The following is an 18727-nucleotide window of genomic DNA, read 5'->3' as shown; positions in this document are numbered from 1 at the left end:
TTGCCCGCCACCGCTCCGAGCAATTGCCGTCAGTACCATTTTGAGTGCTTCTGTGTTTGAGTTTGAGTTTTCTGTGTTTCTCAATTTTGATCATGTTTTCAAAATTTTGTAAAAGTGATTTGGCAATGATTGCCTTGGCTCTAGAGGAAGAACATGAAGAGGAAACTAAGGGGCGAAGAAAGAGGATTTGGGTGGACAGCGCATGGCAATCAAGAGCCATTGAGGGAGAATTTAATACCCTGTTTCCCCGTCTCATGGATGATGAACTAAAGTTCTACGGATATTTTCGAATGACACAAAATACCTTCCATCTCCTTCTTAACAAGTTGCAAGAAACACTAAAGAAGAACGACACTTTCTGGAGGATAAGTATTCCACCAAGAGAACGTCTCGCTGTGTGCTTAAGGTTAGTACCAACACTTTTTCACTAAATACATATTTTGAAATGAATCACTTTTACCTAAGTTTCTCATTCACATGGCCCTACCTACTGATAAGACTTATGATCTTAAAAAATATATAAAAAAATATTGCATTACTCATGACCAAGTTAGATTCTATTTACATTACGGTTTTTCGCTATTTATTGTATATATTATTAGTATTATTATATATATGTTTAAAATTAAAAATTAAATTCGACCTGACTACCACAGACTTTATTTGTAGATAAGCTACCATTGAAAATGGTAGGAAATTATTCAATACACTTCTACAATTTTTTTGAAAATAAATTAAAAATTTGTTTTGTACATGTTTATATTAGTGTTAGAGAGTTTATGGAAACCTAGCTCCTTTACCAAATTTTCTTCTGTTTTATTTTCCCTATTTTGTATAATTATATCACAGTGTAATAAAAACACTCAAAAAAGACTCAAAAAATCAATATTTTAATTTGTAAACTTTTTTACAATTCTAAAAGCGATGTAGAACAATAATTGTAATGAGGGGATTCACAGGTGGATGATGCATGTGAGGTGTTGCTGCTACCTGTGGCTGTTGAAAATGAGGGGAGGTTCTCCATACCCAAACTAAGCGGGTTTGTTATTATTTGTTGATGGCTTTGGTTCTTCGCTAACTGCTTTAACTCAAACTCTTGCACAGTGGAAAAAATTGTAGTTTTCGCCTGGTTCAACAATACAGGGTCCAAAAATTTTAGGGTAGGAGCCAAGCCGGCAAGAAAAATATCAACAGGGTGCTGTGGAGGATTGGTTGTGCTTATTCTCGTTTTTTCTGCTTCTTTTTCGGCCAATATGTACGCCATAAGTTGGCTCGAAGGAGATTCGTGAGCAGGGTTTTCAAGATTGGACCCTTTTAAGCCTTTTCGTTTGACGTTCACTGGCCTAGTAAAGTGGTGCTTTTTTCCAAGAGTGGCTTGCGTAGACGACGATGAATGAACTGGAGAAGTAGGCTGAACTATAGTCTGAGAACTGGTACCAGGATACTGCGAAACCTCGTTTAACCTCGTAACGACACATTACAATTTTTACAATATTTTGTCTGTGAAACAAAATTATTACAATAAAAAAATGTAACATACCTGGTACTTTCAGTGTCTCGGAAATTATTTTCCACACCCTTTCCTTGTATTCGACATGACGATATTTGGCATCACTCTGATCGTACAGAACAGGAAATTTTCGCACTTCTTCAATGAGTTTTTCGCTTTCCATGTTGCACGAGGCCGCACCGTCACCGTTTCATCGCTCTCAAGGCTGCCGCACTCACAAAGAAGCGAGTCTTTTATTCCAAAACCATGCAGTTTTTCAGCAAAAGCCCCATGGCCCGTAAGCAGTTCGACATAAAGTGGTCTACTATTAAGAAGTCCCACTTCGCACGGTCCGCAATCACTTGGAAAATGTGGTATCTGATTCTCCCTTTCCTAGAGACAACCCATCTCTGCTGCCACAATCGGAGTGCCCATTCTCTTGCTTCAGTCACCGAAATAACTGGGATTCCGGGGGATTATAACTTTAAAGAGGACAGCACGCTGGAGGACCTTCTGCGAAGCCACTGCTGTGTTAGAGATGAATTTCGCTCCTTTCGCCACCTTGATACCAAGGTAAGTAACATCCGTCGGTGCTTTGATGTTAACACCATCAGTGGGTAACAACACTGGTGGAGACCTCATGTTAAGTTTAATAGAATCATGTCTGTTTTTTCAGCCATCAACTCAAGCTTGACTGACCTGCACCAACCCTGAACACTGCCGCTCTACTTTGGCGCTACAGCTCAGCTTTGGCATTATCAGATAAGACAACCATGAAGTCATCCACGTAGGCTATGACACGGATGTTTTTGTGCTCCAAAATCTTCAACTGGTCATTGAACAGGACTCCCCACAGGAACGGGCCGAGTATGGACCCCTGTGGTCTCCCATCTGGACCTCCCTGAAGGTCGCCGTGACTCTCGAGGTGTGCATATCTATCATTTAAGTAACTTTTTAACAGGTTCATAATTAGTGTATCAAAGACGCGTCGCCTCGCTGAGGTAAGTAAAGCCGGGAACACACCCGATGCCACCCGATACTACCCGACGCAAATCCAAACTCCGATTTTCCATACGGTTGTATTACCCCCGTGCACATCGATGCCACGCTAACCTACCCGACGCTCTGCGATTTTCGTCGGGTCGCATCGAGTACAGTCGAAGACAAAAGAACCGGACACTCATATTTTTATTCAAACTACATGTATTATTGTCGTTATACTAATTACAACGTACTTATTTTAATATAAACCAAATTAACTGTGATTAAAAATTAATTAGTTTTTATTTAAAAAATTAATTTTAATGGTTTGGTAGAAAATTAATCAAAACACCAGAATACGATTTTTTGATATAATGAATTTAACTAACAATTTATTGTACTCGCTTCGGCGGTACATATACTAAAATTGGAATAATTTATTACACGGTTTTGTTCATAAAATTTAATTAAAAATTTATTTCATAGTTTTGCTCGTTAAATTACACCATTTTCGTCGGGTAGCATCAGAACAGAACAAATATTTTTTGTAGTTTACAATTTATTAGATGTTTGTGCTTATAAAATTTAACTAACAATTTATTACAAGGTTTTTCTCAAAATAGTGCATTAAGAACAAAAGATGCGTTGCGATTGTGATAGTAATTATTGTGATAAACGCTGTGGACTGTACGCTACGTGTGCATCGGGTAAGTGTGTTCCCGGCTTAAGGAGGGCCAAAATGTGGGTCTTGGGCCTCAATGCGGATGTTGGATGACTGTATAGCCTCCGCAATAAATGCTGAGAACTTTTCCGTCCAAACCCCAAATCCTAGCACCACGTCCCCGGACAACGCCATATTTGGCGGCCAACTGTGCAGGGCAATCGGCTAAGAAGAAGCCTTACACTTCTCGGATTTCGAAACAGACTGTCACATGAGCTGACTTTTTCTCCTGTTTCTTTTCCTTTGTCGGCCTAAGGGTCGCCTAAATAAAGTTGTCCAGGATTATCGTCCGTTGCGCCTTCACGTTGAGGGGTGCCGGCAACATCGAAGTGTTTCCCTGGAGGCACTACGTGGAAGTCGGGGTTGGTCTTGTGCCCCCCTTGAACCGGAATCTGTTCATATGGACATCACTTTTGCAAGAGATTATATTTTCATTGCGGTAGACGAATTCACAAGAATCACCCTTTTGTTCCCAATCAGGAATTGCAACACGAAAACAACAATTGCTTGCCTCAGGGATAAATATTTAATTACTTTGGGTATTGGACAACTGTCACGGGCGACAATCAATCGATTTTCAAAAGGAAAGCTCTTCAGGATTTCCTATTCAAGTACGGTATAAACAAATCGTTCTAAATACCATATTACCCAAACCCTAGCAAAGCCGAAAGAGGTCTCCATAACTTAAAAATCAATTTAATGGCATACTTGTGTCAATATTCATATCCGATGTCACGTACGAGGCCTATTAGGAATTAGATCCGAACCAAAAATCACGAGTCCACATCTCACAAACAAAAAAGTAACAATGAGATAGCACATAGAGACGGAAAATGTAGAAAGAAAAAAATTTAAAAAAATAGTCAGAAAAAATGTAAATAAAAAATTAATACAAATAAATAAGTATATTTTTTGAATAAACGAAGAATTAAAGAAGAACTATAGAAATTGTGGAACAGTAGAATAAAATAAAAATAGCGTTAATTTTTTTTAAACGAGAACATTATAATTTTACAAACGAGCATTTATAATTTTCATATTTAACAGCAATCAAGTTTTTAATTTACGTACATTTTATAATTACAGTTTTGTGCTCCTTTTTTTTTAATCTATATTAAGAAAATATAGGCTAAGCCTTAGGAGACGCGAAAACTTACTGAAAGAGCATTAAAGAAATAGTAAGGTAGGCGTAACAACACCACACCAGATCACTTTAAGAGAAAAAAATAATAAAGAAATTAATTAAATTTAATTTGAAAAATTATAATACTCATTATGGTGCAGAATGTTTTGGGAACAAACCTATGTTATAGTTATCAGTGCTCCAAAGAGCTTAACTTCCATAATAACTTCCAAACAATAACACTTATTCCTTTTCTCATTCTCTTATTTTACAGAATACTGTACTATTGTCAACCGGCGCCTTCGCAACTGCACAACTGATGTCAACCTCCAACGTGTTAAAAGAACTGCAGCATTTCTTTGTTAAATTCCAAAAATTAACTTTTAACCCACTTTTCCCAATTGTAAAGACTTTGTTTACCCCTCGTCACCCCCTACCTTTATCGCCTGCTCTCTTTATCTAACAGTCTGTTCAGTATAAAAGAGTCACCATCTCCGCGCTTAAATCCAGGAAGGAAGGCTGTTTCACTTCAAAGGTCACCGAACGTGCCCAATGTGGGAAACTTAAGACCTCACCGATGGTCGCGTGTGAGGGATGGTATGGTACGCGTTACCTTTGACTCAAGGCTGCAAATTGTGGTTTCCGACTCCCCCCAATTTCTTTCCTTCGAAAAGGGGTGATGTCCAGGAATGACCCAGACATTAATATCACCAGAAAATAGACATTATTAGAAATAAATAATAACAAGAGTAAGAGAGGTGGAGCGATTGAAGAAAGGGACAGAGTTGAGGAGGAGTAAACATCGCTGATTCTGTCCTCTGTTCGTTGTTTCATTTACTTTAAAATATATTTTAAGTTTTGTTCTTGTGAAGTTGTTCTTTTATTTTATTTTACCTTTTTTTAAATCGTCGTGTGATCAACCCTCACAAGCAAGAGCCAGTCGGGAATAATCTAAACCTGAGCTGGGTTAAATGTAGAGTCACGGATCGTCATACACGATGAAGCAGTGTATGAAGTATTTTGGATTTGAGCACAACGCGACATTGTATACGGCAGAGCTTAGGCTCCTAAGATGCGGGGGAAAAGGGTCGTTATTCGTCCATGTGTACAAGGAAGAGTATGGAGTGTGCGAATTGCCTCACTAATTCGCACATCAGCAAAGACAGAAAATGTAATGTTTTTAGGAAGCGGTGAAAAGGTGGGTAAGTAGAATCGACTATGCGTAATTTACGCTTAGGCCAAATCAATTTAGGACGCCGGTTAGGGGACGGATCATGTAAGACGTGTGGCTATAGAAATGAAATTGGATGTTCTGCTTTTGCAAGAACCATAGGAGTACGATAAAGGAATCCTGGATTCTCAATCCAGGATAGTGATTGTAGGACGACTTGCGGACCGCGGTAATCATATGGCGGCCGTGGTCGTGTTGAATCGAGAACTGGACGTGTTCCATTTCTCAGACCTGTCCGACAGATAATGCGTCGTAGTGGGTGTCAGTGGGCTGAGATATCGCCAGTGCATTTTTGTCAGTGCGTATTTCCAGTATAGGCAACCGACTAGAGATCACGTTGAGAGATTGGAACGCGTCCTGACATCCTTGGGTAGTAGGGCTGAGTAAGTCGTTATCGGAGCTGATGTGAATGCGAAATCGTCGAGATGGTTTAGTAGTAGGACTGATCGGAAAGGGAACTCTTAGAAATATATATCGACTCCAGATACCTTCAGGTACTCAACAGAGCAGTATGTTTGGAGACCTTTTCCAAGAAGAGAATGGAAATAGGTAAGGGTACGGATGGTAGGTATTGTAGGTAGGTATAAAAATATAAATGAAAATAAATATAAATGTAGAAAATGTGGGTTTCTGCATGGCAAAGCACAATGTACAGCATACGGAAGGAATTGTAATATTTGTGGGAAGGCTAATCATTTTGCTGCAGGGTGTTTCCGAAATAAAAAGAGTGCAAAATCCATAAGGCAAGTGACTAACGATGAAACATTAACATAACCCTTTGCTTATTATGTCACCATTAATTCTCATAAAATTAAGAAGCCGTTAAATTTATGTAACAAAAACATTAACGAGATTGAAAACAAAATTCTGTTGATAGTGACTATCAGTGGTGTCAAAAAATGGATTTTACAAATAATGATTCCATTCTGTTTAACTCTACAGGATCAGCAGAGCGAGGCAAGAATTATCAACTTACATACAATTATACAATACAATTATCAGCCATCAACTTTAATTTGTAATCTTTCCATAATTAAATTAATATAAGATATTCAAAGGATACTATTTATAGTATAGCAAGCACGTATGTACAGTTTTCTGAAATTTTGCTCATTGCACATGTACCTTTGTATGTTATGTTTTTGTTTGTTTTTAAGCAAAAAAAGAATTCAAGGATTCTTGTAGAATACATTATATCACTTCTCAAGTACAAGGAAATTTTTTTTTTTAAATCAAAATATATAACTCCAGCAAGATAAGTCCCCCTTAATAGATATTTATTTTTGGACAGAAGGTAAGATTCATTAAATAAAAACTAGAAGATTTTCGTTATAAAAATTGATAGCAGAGCTAAACTTCTGTCCACATATAAATAGTCAATATACAAAATACAAATGTCTTTCACCTGTGAAATTTGCCTTTTTGATTTAAACAAAGAGCAGGGCGCTGTGTGCGCAAGTTGTCTAAATACTTTGCATATTCCTTGTGCACAAAAAAGTACACCAAATTACAGAAAGTTAAATAAGGAAGCTAAAGAAAAATGGAAAGGTCCATGTTGTAACCCTAGAGCTCAAACTAGTATGATGCTTCCATCTAATGCAAAATTGTTAGATACTATACAAAAAAAATTCGATGACCAATTAAAATTAGCCTTCACTTCCCAGGAGGAATTTAAGAAAGATATAGAAACAAAGTTAGAAGATAATAATGCAAAATTGCAAGGCGTTATGGAACAATTTGATAGTGTCAAGAATGAGATAAATAATTTAAAACAGAGAGTGAATTCTGCTAACAAAAAAACACTTTACCGCTGAATTCTTCAAAAGAAGTACCTTCAAAGCCAAAAATTACAGAAACGCTACAAACCTTCATTGAGCCTAATCCCGTACGGCTTTCCTCATGATGGCGTTCATTCCTTAAATGAACAAAATTTAGGCACGCCATTTAATCCCAAAGTGATTAAGGGAATAGATTTCACTTCTACCAGCCAACATACTGGTTTCATAGATCCTTCCTTGAAAACTTGGACGATTCGGCAAAATCAGATTGTTCTGCGGAGTCTGATTTTACTCCCTTTCTGAATAATGGTAAAAAAACATTTTTCATATCAGTTGTTCAAAAAAATCAGTGGCTTACCTTCAATTAAATTGTATCAGCCTAATAAAATAGTTAAACTTTTGCTCCATTATCAAACCGATTCAAAGGCAAATTTCAAAAGATTCTTGGTATTCTCGCGGACAGGGAAGACGACAGTTCTACGGCTAACTTTTTATACAATGCCTATGCTCACCCCAAAATTTCGATTGAAACATTTGCCCAATCCTTGTTAGATATGGAATCTCGCCGCGTCAATACATACAGACCAAAGATGTTATTCACCCCACAGGACGACACAACCTCTTTGCGTGATTATATAGAAACGCAAATCACCCTACTTGGATGTTTTAATGAACACAATGAAGTCGCTAATGTTAAATCATTATTAAGCTCAATCCATCCAAAATTTCTTCTATTACTAGGCCCAATTAATGAAACTGAATCTTACAAAGCATTATTTGATCAAATTAAGCAAGACGAAATAAAAATATATATAAAACTTATATATATAAAGTTATATACGAGTATAAACATTGTGTTGAATAAATAATGTGATGACAATGCTAGGATGCAGGTGTTGCTCCTATTGGGTTGTCCGGAAAATAATGCAGGATTTTANCAACCCGATAGAATTGCCATCAGCACTCTCTCCCACTCTAGAAATTTTATAAGGATTTTCATTTTAACAAACGTTAGTCTTAAGTTAGATTTCCCGAAAGCATATCGACGAGATTTGATTTAGATTAAGTTCTGAATGTATATCAGTACTTATTTGTAATTTTTTTGGATAAAAGTTTTTAAAAACACATTCGACAAAAGAAACTATTTAACTGGCGCATCGGACTGGACATTGTCGAAAGTTATTATCGAGTAACTTTCCGTTTCAACGGTTAATCGGCAATCGGACAATCAACAATCGGTGAAGAGTTCAACGCATATGAACGTTCCTCCCGGACAACGGCATCGAACTTCTAGACTCTCGGAACCAGCTAAAATGGTCGTAGGAGCTCTCGTTTTTGTGTAAGAAACATTTAAAATAATCTAATTTAAATTTGTAATATTATTAACATATTATTAAAAAACGAAAATTTTTACGCATTGTTAACAAATATCCAAAATGGCTCTCCCAGAATTTAAAAGAGAATTTCTGGACATGGTCCCGGAATTCAATGGAGACCCAACCGTTGTTAACACATTTGTTTACCACCCTAATAATTTCCAAAATGTATTCCTGCTTTCATGCTTAAGAAATAAGATAAAAGGTCCTGCATCTCTAGTGATTGAAATTAGTAACGTGTCAAACTGGGCAGATTTAAAAACTGCATTGTTAGAGGGATACCCCGACAAAAGGGACGCATTCACTCTCCAGATTTAAATCTCTAGACTAACACAACAAAATGAAAAACCGTATGAGTTCTATCAACGAGTACAGAACCTTTTAAACTTACAAATAGCATATTTTAAAAACCACAATCCCCTTCAAGCCAACACTTTAAATGATTATGCGAGAGGCGTCGCACTCCGTGTCTTCTAAGAGGTCTCTAAAAGAACCCGTAGGCTCACTTATGCGGACTAAGAATCCGAGTAATTTCACAGAAGCATAAAATATCCTTACGAATGATTTTCAGTTTTTGAAAACTTTTCAGGAACCAGACAATTATCCGTCAAGGAAACCTCGATTTTAACCACCTAGTAGACACCCAGCAAGATTCCCCAATCAATATCCTAATTTCCCTCAAAACACAAAATCAAACATACAAAACACCATGTTCGCCCCGCGAATTCAAGCCGAGAACGGACGTGACATCAAACCGACACCCATGTCGATACAAATTAGACAATCGTTCAAAGAACCCAATAATTTTTTCACGCAGCAAAATTCCAAATTACACGGTAGAAGAAATTCATCATTTAAATAACCAGACAACCGCCACAGAAAATTTACAACACCAAAATCAATCGAGCTTAGAACCTATGGATCATTTTTTAGAAAACAAAAGCCTCTACCCGAGTATCACTTGATGACACAATGCAACCAAGCAAGCCTCCCATATATAGAATTTAGAAACCCACCTCTCAAAATTTTAATTGATACAGGTAGTACAACATCCTTTATCAATCCTGAAATAGCACACAAACATTTTAAAAAATCAATAAAATTAGACCGTTTAAAATAACTTTAACTGAAAAATTTAGTACATTTATTCCATTTAACGATCTATTTCAAATTAGCGGATTACATTTAAAATTTAGGATATTTAAATTTCACGAAAAATTCGATCTCTTATTAGGTTTTGACGCTCTTACATATCTGAAGGCTCGTATCGATCTTGAAAATAATCAGCTCGTCACGCCACACACTACGTTGAAAATCTCGTATCAAAAAAACAGTAACGAAACTGCAATATGTAATATAGGTGCGAGTGCAGAACAAATTATAAAAGTTCCCATAAGAAATGAAAATCCGGTGAAGCGATCTTTCCCGATATAAGCTATAATAATTGTGAGATAAAGCATTGCAAAGGCACTGATAATAAAGTCGCTGATGCGTTATCACAGGAGACAAAGAAGTCGATGACTTCCTTACGCAATTCTTTCTAGAAAATCCGGACATCGCGGAAGAAGTTTTCAAAAACCCTAATGAAATACAGGAAAACCAATCAGTTATCGTAAATTTAGACGAACTAGAAAATGACATTGAGACAGTTCACTCCAACGCGGAAGGAAATACGATAATAACCATCCCCATTATCGAAGGACCGGTTAATATCGGAAAAAACCAAATAATTATCTCACTAGTAGAACATAGTCCCACCAAACCGAAAATAATAAAGTTAAATGAAAACAAAACAAGGCTCATAATTCAAATTTCAAAAACAAACTTTGAATCAGACATTATAGAGTTCGTAAAAACATATATAGTCCCGAAAACAAAATGATCCGTGATGGTAAAACACTTTAAACACTCAGAACTCAAGTTTTTCAAACACACGACAAAATTAATAGACGTATTTGAGGAGGAAGAACAATTTGAAATTATTTAAAACTACCACACTGGAAAAACAAACCATAGAGGAATCGAAGAAACTACGGAAAGAATCAAACGTTGTTATTATTGGCCAAACATGAGAAAATCAATTCAAAATTTCATCAACAGATGTGAGATTTTTAAAGTGACGAAATACGACAGAAGACCACTAAAACTCAAATTCAACATAATACCTAACCCTACTAAACCGTTCGAAATAATTATACAAGTATAATAATAGTAGTTTAGTATTAATTAATAGTAGTAGTATTAATTAGTAATAATACAAGTAACTTTAAAAAAAAACAAAATTCTTAACATTGATAGACAAATTTTCAAACTACGCACAGGCTTATAGACTAAAATCTAGTCAAGCTATGGAAATTGTAAATAAGTTAATAAAGTTTTTCTCTCATCATAATGTACCGAAACAAATTGTCATGGATAACGGAACAGAATTTAACAATTCTTTAGTAAAAGAACTGCTAGCAATTCACAAAATCCAAATTCATTTTACAAGTTCCCAACACATAGAATCAAATGGACCAGTTGAACGTTTACACTCAACACTCCAGGAACATTTAAGAATACTAAACAATAGAGAAGAATTTAAGAAAGATTCAATCAGAGATAAAATGAACTATGCTATTTTAGCATATAACAACACAATACATTCCTCCACGAACGCAAAACCATGTAACATTATCAGCGGTCATATCGAAAATGACTCCCCGTTCGCACTAGACTTAGAAACTCAAATATACAACTACATAAACACCCACAAACAGAAAACTCTTTTATTATATCAAAAGATTAATGAACTAAATTCGAAAATCAAGGAAAAAACTATAGCAACGCTAAACCGGGAGAGAGAAGAATTACCTGATATCGCCGAAGAGGTATATATACAAAATAAAAACAGCAAAACTAAAAACAAATATAAAAAACAAACGCTAAAATCGATCAACAGAACTCTGAAATTAGGTAAACTAAATGCACAACACTATAAACACACAATAGTAAAATCCACTTGTCAGATGTTCGAAGACCTAGGAAAACCACTCAAAAAAATGACGCTGTTCCTGGTCCATCCTCAGCTGTTACGCGAACGGACTGAATATCAAAAACATCACAACAAACCCTGGTATACTACCCATAAGGCTAGGAAAAGCGAAAATCCAACAAACACACCACACTCTCATTCATTACTACAATGTTACAGAATTAGACACCAAATTCAGTGAGTTAAACGTTAATTATTTGAAAATCTTTGAGCTGGCAAAAAACGGCACTGATATAAAGAAAAAATTAAATAATTTTTTAAAAATTATTAATTATGAAGGCAGTGTAAGTAATAAGCGAAAAACTAAATGCTTTAATTGTACAGAGAAAATTTAGAATAAAAAGAGGAATAATAAACGGTATAGGATCCATTGTAAAATTCATAACAGGTAACTTGGACGCCTATGATGGCGAAAATTATGAAAAAATGTTAGCAGACTATAATAATGTAAATAACTTTGACTATCAATTAGCCTGTAGCTAACCACCGAGAAGGGTTCCATTCGGTATTAAAGATAAATAAGAAGCTAAAATAATAGAATTGGAAGAACAAGGCATAATTGTTAAGTGTGAACCAAAAGACTGGGTAAATAATTTAGTAGTAATTGAGAAAAACCGATCGCTCAATTAGGCTTTGTCTAGACCCGCAAGAGTTAAATAAGGTAATTATTACAGTAAAAAACACTAATTCCTAAGGTGGAAGAAATTTCATCTAAGCCAGCTGGTGCCAAATTGTTTACTGTGCTCGATCTAAAAGACGGCTTCTATCACATTAAAATAGATTCTAGGTCATGTGAATTATGTACTTTTTCAACACCATTTGGGTGTTATAGGTTTACAAGATCGTTTGGGCTCAGAAACGCACCGGAACTATTTCAAAAACGCAATGAAGATATATTCGGGGATATTAATGGTTTAGTGGTGCACTTCGACGATCTTTCAATTTTTGCAAAGTCGGAGGAGGAACATAACAACATTTTAAATAGAGTAATAAAAGAGCGAGAGAAAATAATATAAAATGTAACAAAACTAAAATTCAGTTTAGAGTGAATGAGGTAACATATTTCGGCCATATTTTTAATGAAGAGGGAATCAGACCTAGTAATGATCATATTCAAACAATTCACTGCATTAGGTAGCCTAAAAACGTTAATGGACTTCTTTTCTCTCTCTTTTTTGCACGAGGGTTGGCAACAGAAGAGATTAAATCAACCCTCGGGGTGCCGGTGTTTTTGAAAAAAAGTTCATTTGTAAGTATGTCGGGTTCGAATGCAGGGCTGCTGGATTCGAACCCGGGACCTTTACCTTCCAGTGATGAGCGCCGTGACAACGCCTAACCGTTGCGGCCCCCGACGCCCCGTTAAAGAACTTCAAAAATAATTAGGTTTGATTAACTACGTCAGAAAATTTATTCCGAATCTGGCGAATCTAACTAGGCCTCTCAGAGATTTACTAAAACAGGATACGCTGTGTTTGCCGGTGCACACGGAATCACTCAATAATATTAAAAAATTAATATTAAATACACCAACATCAAAAAATTTTGAGGAAAATATCCCGGTAACAATACAATGCGACGCTTCACAATTAGGTATTGGGTGCTGCCTAATGCAATCTGGGAAGCAGATGCAATATTATGCATCAAAAGCTTTGTCTGATGCAGAAACCAAATTATCACAAATTGAAAAAGAACTTTTGGTGATTGTATTTGCAGTTAAAAAACTCCATCATTATAACAATGGAAAAAAAGTCGCACTAATTTCGACTGATCATAAACCCCTTGTTGCTTAATGGAAAACTCCAGCAGTACTATCCCGTTCCCTCGTCTTCAACGTATGAGGGTGAAGCTAATAAAATATAACATTCGATTAAAATGTATACCATTACTGATTAGGCTCGGATATTTCATATTGGTTATTAGAAAAATTCACATGTAAATCGTCGTATGGGTAAGGGTAGGTCGTTATTTAAAAATTCCATAACGTATTTTGATGGAGTCTCTTCAACTTTTTCCAGAAAGTCGAAAGCCAGTTTTATTCCATCTGGGGTTTTCACTTCTTTGCTCAATTGATCAAGCGAGGTTTAGAGGGAGTGAATTCGAACACGTCAGGCTGAGAAAATTTTACACAAGAATAGTGTGGTTGTCTAGAAATCTACTCCAATATTTTCAATTTCTTTTGATGAATCAAACATTTCTTCATCCGTACGTTGATCATGTTCACGCGAAAAAGTTAAATCATGTTTTAGTTGAGATCTAAACACATTTAATACGCTTTGGGTTGGATTGAGTGGGGTTTGTACATCTAATTGTTTTGAAATGTTAAGTGTATCTTCTTCTTCTTTTGCTTCACGTTTTAGTTGGGGCGGATGATCAATACGGGCTTCTTTTATGGCATTAACTATAGGCTTTTTTACATACTTTGGCTGATAAGTAGATTTACTAAAGGGATAAATATTCTGAAATGTTAATCCATTCAAACTGTATATGAGATTTAGCATTAAATTAGTTTTACCACAATTGGATGGTCCTGAAATTAAACATCTAATGCTATTGGGCAATAGGGGGTTGTTTAAAAAATTGATTTTTATCTGATTTATTATCTATATTCCCGACCGAGAACGATATATCTTGCTTTTTAAACAACATCATGATAACTGATGTCATAATTACCATTTATTCTGTTATATACCGAAAACGAAGGTGTGTTCTGCTAGAGAAATGTAGTTGCATCAGTTTTTTTAAACAATCCAATTTCGCGTATTGGGCGAAATAGTGATAACTTCAATGTTAAGTACGGTATTAATTAATTTGACATTGTCCAAAGTACCACCATTTGTTGTATTCATTTTCCCGAGGTATAAACACGCGATATTTCTTTATCAAAGTCTTCTATTCCTTACATAGGATTAACATAATGTTTCAGGGTTCCAAGTCCACCAATTTGTAGTATTTAGTTTAGCGACATGTAAACACCCGTTGTTTATTTGTTAAACTCGTCTATTCCTAAAGGCCCGTTTACACGCTCATGCAATTTGCGCCAATTGACTTGTGCAAGTACGTTTGCACAAGTAAATCGTTGCGTTTAAACGGAAGCATGACGTTTGCGCAATCCAAAAAGTTTGGCATGAATAAAATCTGTCCTGCTAGAAAAATTCGGATGAGCGTGTGAACGGGATTGCTCCAACCTTCCAGTCTAGCGCCTACGCATTGATGACAGTTGTAATCTCTCAAGGGACAACACACATTTCTTACCAGCAGCTTTTTGTTTTGTTAAAATGGCGAAAAAAGAGAACGAGTTTCTCAGTGAATTTATTGAGCTATATAAATGGTTTCCGTGTTTGTGGAAAGTGAAGAGCCGGGATTATAGCGATCGAAATTTGAAATCAAAAGCCTACAACATTTTGGTTGAAAAACCACTGACTGTTGACTCCGAAACCACCAGAGATACAGTTGTCAAAAAAAATTAATTCTCTACGCACCACATATAGAAAAGAAAAAAAGTTATTGAGTCTGAATGATCCGGTGCGGGGGGAGAGGACATTTATGTACTTATAAATTGATTGTGGTATGAAAAATTCTAAAACGGTTAGCTAATATTCCAAATGAATTCCCTATAATTCTTCTGGCTCTACACAGGCGATAGTGTTTTTTCTCTTTGATTGTATGGCTTTAAAAAATCTGGCCTCAAAGCAAATTCTTCATCTCCGATAAAAACGTAATTTAATGGTGTTTCATCTTGTATGATTGATTCTGCAATAGGTAAATGTAATGTTTCTTCTAGTAATTTTTTCATAAATATGGTATTGTCAATTACTCCTCCGTCGGAAACTCGGCCTTTCGTTCCTATATCACACATTATAAATTCGTAATCAGCATTAGCTATTGCCATCAGAACAGTACTGTGAGTTTTTTGTAATACATGCTCCCATCTACAGCACCTAAATAATGAGGGAAGTTCCATTTATCTTCAAAACCATATGAAATTTCTTTCCACTCAGAGGCAGTGGTGGGAAACTGAAACCGAACACATAATTACTAATTAACATGGAACAATGATAGTTGTTACTTTATTTGCTTATTTATGTATACTGAATTTAAACAAGTTTTTTAAAAAATATCTTATGGTATTGTTATTATACATTCATTGTTAATTTTTTTAGGTTTCTGACACTGAACCAATAACTAAATAATACCATCCAAAGCATCCCGAAAACGCATTGATAAATGCGATGAATTATTGGAAGGGATTCGGAAACCTTTAAAAGAACCGTCAACGATGGTTTCAGATAAATTTACTGATATTGGTAAAGCATGGGCGTCAAAACTGAGGGACCTCTCTCCACAACAAGCTATCCATGCAGAGAAAGTAATTAAAGGTGTGTTCTATGAGGCTCAGTTAGGAAATTTAATTCGCAGTTGTTCTTCGAAAATTCAACAAACCCCTTATTTACCTTACCTTTTTTGGCGTTTACAAGTAGGATGTTTAAAGAATTTGTGGCGGAGAAAGGAATCAAACAAGCACTGAATGCAGTTGCTACCCCTGGGGCGAACGGTCAGGCGGAAAGACAAAATCAGACCATAATCGAGGCGTTGGCGGCGTGCAGCAGATGAGAGTAAATGGGATAGGTGTTTACCAGAAATCGTGTGGGGTATAAATAATACGGTGAATGTAAGCACACGATTTTCTCCAGCTCAGTTGATGTTTTCACACAAGTCAAGTGTCATGGCAGACTTGGCTGGGTGTGCAGACAAAAATACTGAAGACCAGTTAAAAAAATAACGGATGGTCCGGGCGAAGTAGATTGTCTTATCAATTAAAATTAAAAAGAGTGATCACTTATGGCGAAATATGATTGGTGAATGAAGTTCTGCGGCGGTTAAAATAAATAATACTAGTATCGTTGCAGCTGAGATGCCGGGCGACGGCCAAGGTATCTCTGCACAAATGCCTAGTTCTGGTGTTGAGGTATCTGGATTTCAGGGTGACGATCCTGACAATCTTGTACCCATAGCCAGCAAGTTGCAACGTTGCGGAAACACTGGATCAGCGGATCCTGGGTCAACCGAATTAATGATGCAACTCAAAGAAAGGCGAAAAAGAGCTTTTGGTAATACAAATAAGTCTGCCACTGCAAATGAAGCCAAGATATGACAAGAAGCGTAAGGTTGCAACCAAATACAAGGTGGGATAATTAGTATTATGGCGAAAATCTGCTACTGGCAATTCAGATCAAGGTGTAAAAAAATAATTAGAAAATCAATTTGATGGGCCCTATAGTATAGGTAATGTGTTAAGCCGGGAACAAAGACTCAATGGTAACTGATGTCAAAGAGGTGGCCGATGCGCTCGCAGACCACTATGGAAATGTCTCGAGCGATCGGTCATATTCAATTTAAAGAAAGGCTGGAGTTGGGAAATGAATTGGACCTTGAAGGAAGCGTTACGGAACAAGTCTACTTAAGCCAGAAACACACTTACCCGATGCTACGACATGCGACGCTACCCGACGCAAATCCAAACTCCGATTTTCCATACGGTGGCATTACCCCCGTACACATTAATTATTTTAATATAAACCAAATTAACCGAGATCAACAACTCATAAGTTTTTATAAAAATGATTTAATTATGATGGTTAGGAAGAAATTTTATCAAAACGCCGGAATACCGTTTATTGATAGAATGAAGATAACTAACAATTTATTTCATGGTTTTGCTCATAAAATTACACCATTTTCGTCGAGTAGCGTCAGAACAGGACACTCATATTTTGTAGTTCTAATTTTGTCGTTATATTAATTACAACATTCTTATTTTAATATAACCCAAATTAAACGAGATCAAAAATTCATGAGTTTTTATAAAAATTAATTAATTATGATGGTTAAGCAGAATATTTATTACATGGTTGTTCTCATAAAATTTACTAACAATTTATTTCCTGGTTTTGCACAAAATAATGCATTAAGAACAATAGGAGCGTTGCGATAATGATACTGATTTGTGACACACGCTGTGGACTGTCCGTGGCGTGCGCTTGACGTCGGATAGATGTGCACACTCTGCCAAGGCGTCGGGTAGCGTCGCATGGCGTAGCATCGGGTAAGTTTGTTCCTGGCTTTAGGAAGAGATAGATATTTAATTGAGACGATAAAAGGCGTAAGGGCCGTTTAAAACCGTAGTGGCTGTAGATTCCCTAAGGCGGTATGTGAGTACAAACCAAGGTGATGAAAGCTCTTGTGACGAAGAGGTCAACGATGAGGTAATGCGCCTCGATCTCATAGACCTCTTGGAGAGTTAAGGCGATAACTCCTGTTGGCAAAAAAAGGAACGTCGACAATACAGACGTTGGCGAATTTTTGTAAACTTTTTATTAATGAGAACATTAATATTTCAGGATGGCCGAATTTTGGAAGAAGACGAGAGGAGAGAAAAGAGGCAACCCCTCGAAACATTAACAGAAGAAAAATGGCGGCAACAATGGAACAGTTGGCAACCCTGAAAGGATGGTGTTGACGTCGGGAGGGAGGCCAAGCGGAGACAACGCAGAACACACTGGCACTACGCAGTTGTAGTTGTCACAAACGGCGTCTTGTAGAGAGCGACTTCATTATTAAACTACATTTATTTAAAATTGTTATTTACTTTCTATTCCTTCTACATTAGTTAAGGAAGAGTTAATTATGGAATTAAAGGAGAATATTTTAGTTGCCAAATAGCGAGTGGAAATGGTGGTAGAAACTGGAAAAAGAAGTAGGGACTGAGGTGAAAAAGGAAAAGGAAAAAACAGCAAAATCGTTGTTCCTTGCCCAAGAGAAAAAATTAGAAGAAGTAGAGAGAAAAGATAAGAGAAATACAGATGGAAGTATGAGGGATACTAACAGCAAGGGAAGAGTAGTTTTGCTGAGATAATAAAATCAGCAACAAAACAAAATAAAGGGATAGAAAATAAAATCACGAAGAATGCGAGGGGAAAAAATAGATGGTTCGGAG

General features: G+C 36.4%; 1 long non-coding RNA gene across 2 annotated transcripts; it reads left to right on the top strand.

Annotated features, from left to right (window-relative positions):
• Positions 1–650: 650 nt before the first annotated feature.
• Positions 651–5185, top strand: LOC106668899. 2 transcript variants are annotated; one of them, XR_002910705.1, is made up of 6 exons: positions 651–1039; positions 1160–1466; positions 1554–1787; positions 1887–2062; positions 2166–2414; positions 4589–5185. It is a non-coding gene; the product is annotated as an uncharacterized LOC106668899 (long non-coding RNA). The 2 variants fall into 2 exon arrangements; XR_002910704.1 differs by lacking the exon at positions 651–1039 and having other exon boundaries at positions 1045–1466.
• Positions 5186–18727: the final 13542 nt, after the last annotated feature.

This window comes from Cimex lectularius, unplaced genomic scaffold (genome assembly GCF_000648675.2).
Source record: "Cimex lectularius strain Harlan isolate CLEC.00 unplaced genomic scaffold, Clec_2.1 scaffold376, whole genome shotgun sequence".
Taxonomy (NCBI): Eukaryota; Metazoa; Arthropoda; class Insecta; order Hemiptera; family Cimicidae; genus Cimex; species Cimex lectularius.
Note: the sequence above shows the minus strand (reverse complement) of the source record. Positions and strands in the feature narration are given on the sequence as shown.